This window comes from Desmodus rotundus, chromosome 1, assembly GCF_022682495.2.
Source record: "Desmodus rotundus isolate HL8 chromosome 1, HLdesRot8A.1, whole genome shotgun sequence".
Classification (NCBI taxonomy): Eukaryota; Metazoa; Chordata; class Mammalia; order Chiroptera; family Phyllostomidae; genus Desmodus; species Desmodus rotundus.
In genome coordinates, this window is record NC_071387.1 from 81,320,779 (window position 1) to 81,323,906 (window position 3,128).

Genomic DNA, 3,128 nt, shown 5'->3' on the forward strand with positions numbered 1-3,128 from the left:
CAGGAGGCAGGTGGCTGCTGCAGAGAATTCCCCAAACAGCCACTGGGTGCCTCTTTTTTCTCTTTCTTTTTGAAATATTCCTCCTATTCAAGCCCGCTGGTCCAGACAAGCACCTGGCCTTTCACACAGCCCAGCCTGCCTTTCTCCCAAGAATATTACAGCAGACCTGGAGGGCGCTGGGCCTGGGGCTGCAGCCACCCCGATCCCTGCACTGGTCCCAGGGACCTTATTGTCCTTAACTCTCCTTACCATCTGATTTTTCAATGTCCTCTACAATTTTTGGTCTCCAATCTTCATATATGCTGGGATACCATTTCCTGTTCACTCTGTTCCTCAGAAGATCAGCTAGGTGTTTCACCTGTGCACAGAGGGAAGAGGACTCCTCTCCCACCTCTTTCGCTGCCATCTTCCCTTCCAATATCTGACTATTTAATTTTTTTATTGTTGTTCAACTACAGTTGTCTCCATTTCCTGCCCCCTACCCCCTCCAAATTGTTTAGTTTACTCAGGCTGCTATAACTAAGTACCACAAACTAGAGGCTTAAACAACAGGAATTTACTCTCCTGGTTCTGGAGGCTGAAGTCAAAGATCAAGGGGTCTGCAGGGTTGGTTCTTTCTGAGGCTTTGATAAAAAATCTGTCCTGGCCTTTTGCCCTTTGGCTTATGATGGCTGTCTTTATCTCCACATGGTGTTTTCCCTATGAATATATCTATGTTTAAGTTCCTCCTTTGTGTAAGTTCACAAGTTATATTGGATTAGGGCCTACCCACAGTAATGATCCCACTTTAACTGATTACCTCTGTAAAGACCCTGTCTCCAAGTGAGGTTGTATACTGAGGTACTGGGGTTTAGGATGTCAAATATGCATCTTGGGGGAACACAGTTCTACCTGTAATGCTACTTTTAGGCCTGTGATTTATCATATAAATTTTAGGATGAAGTTGTCTATGTCTATGCAAAACTCTCTTGAGGTTTTCATAGAAATTGCATTTATAGACCAATTCAGGGAGAACTGACTTCTTTACCAGCTCAGTCTCCCACTCCATGAACATGGTATGACTTTCCACTTTTTCAGATCATCTTTGATTTCTTTCACCAACATTTTATACTGGTCAACATTTTAGATCCTGTACATGCTTTGTTATACTTGTACCTGAGGATTTTACTTTCTTTGGAGTAAGTTTAAAATGTTTTGTGCTTTTCACTTCAATTTTCAAACATTCTTTGTTAGTACACAGAAATGCAATCGACTTCTGTATTTTGGTTTTTCACCTTTCAACCTTGGTGAATTCAGTTATTACTTCTAAAAGACTGTTCTTTTTTTGGATTTTCATGTCATCTGAAAATAGGGAGAGTTTAATTTCTTCCTTTACACTCTGTCTGCCATGTTTCCCCTTGCATTATTACTCTGGCTAGAACATCAATACTATGATAAATAACAGTGATGAGAGTAAACATCCTTCCTTGCTCTCAAACTCAGAAAGAAAGCACTTATTTCTTCACCATTATGTATGATGTTAGCTGTAGGTTTTTGGTAGGTGATCTTTAACAAGTTGAGGAAGTTTCCTCTCTATTCTTAGTTTGATGAAGCGTTTTGATTTAAAATCATTAAAGGTTATTGGATATTGTCATATGTTTTTGTACATCAATTTTTTTCTTTGACAAGTTAATATGGATTGTATTGCTTAATTGAAAGATATTGAAACCAGTCTTGCATTCATGAAAGAAATCCCACTATGAGTGTACAATTTCTGTTTTATACTGGTGAACTTGTTTTCCTCACTTTTTGCTGAGGATTTTTGCTTCAAAGTTCATGAGAGATATCAGTCATTAGTTGACATTTTTTAACTTTCTTTGATTTGGTATCATGGTAACACTGCATTATAAAATGAGTTGGGAAGTATTTTTTACTCTAGAATTTTCTGAAAGAGGTCGAACACAAATTATACTAAATCTTATTTAAATTTTTGGTAGATTTTTCCAGTTAAATTATTTGGCCTGAATATATTTCTTTTTTCAAAATTTTAAAATTACCAGTTCAATTTATTTAATGGTTATATGACTATTCGGTTTGTCTTGTACATCTTGTCTGAGTCTTCCTCATTTGTGGTGTTTGAGAAATTGTTCCATTTCCTCTATGTTTGTCAAATTTATTATTATAGAATTCTTTGTAGTATTTCATTATTACATTTTAAATGACTATATAATCTCCTGGACATCTCTTATTTCATTCTTGATATTGGTAATTTTGATTTTCTTTCTACCTCAGTATGGGTAGAAGATTATCAACTTTATTGATTTTTGTTAACTTTCTGTGTTATTTCCTCTTTTCATTATCATAGATTTCTGCTCTTTATTATCTTCTTTCTTCAGATTATCTTGGTTATATTTTGCTCTTCTTTTTAAATTTCTTCATGTATGAATGTAAATTATTATTTTGAAAACCTTTTACATACCTAACATAAATATTTAGTGCTATAAATTTCCCTCTCAGTACGGCTTTCCCTGTATCATGCAAATTTTGATATGTCATGTTTTGATATTTACCTAGTCTTATTTATTACTGTATTTTCTTTTTAAAATATATCTTATTCACCACCTGGTACTGGTTGATCACCTTGACCATCTGGTCATCGATGCACAGCCAGCTTTTCAGCCCAATCTAGAAGACGTCTGTAGTGTAATGACCACCTGTTGCACTGCTGCCATGATGGTAGACCACTGCAAATAGTCTATAGGTTCTGTGGCATTTAAAATTCTTATTTTTAACTCCTGGAGAAAGCAGTTCTTTACTAATTTCCAAGTCCACAGGATACTCAATGTTTTTGATAAGCTTCTGACACCCAAAAAATAAGTTGCTGGTTCCTAAAAATGCATTTTAATAATTATGTGATGAGAAACTGCTTACATACACATTACAGATCAAATATTTAGAGTTAAGGTGTTAGCCACATAGATGGGTGATTGTAACTTTATTGCCAGTAAAAGATTTCAAATTGCATTTATGCTTCTGTGTACACATAATGAAATACAGGCAAAATAATGAAGATTGATCTTTCCTTAAGTCTGCTCTGTTCACTTCCACCTGCTCTTTATAATGCTGCATCTCCAATTGTACGCAGTTTA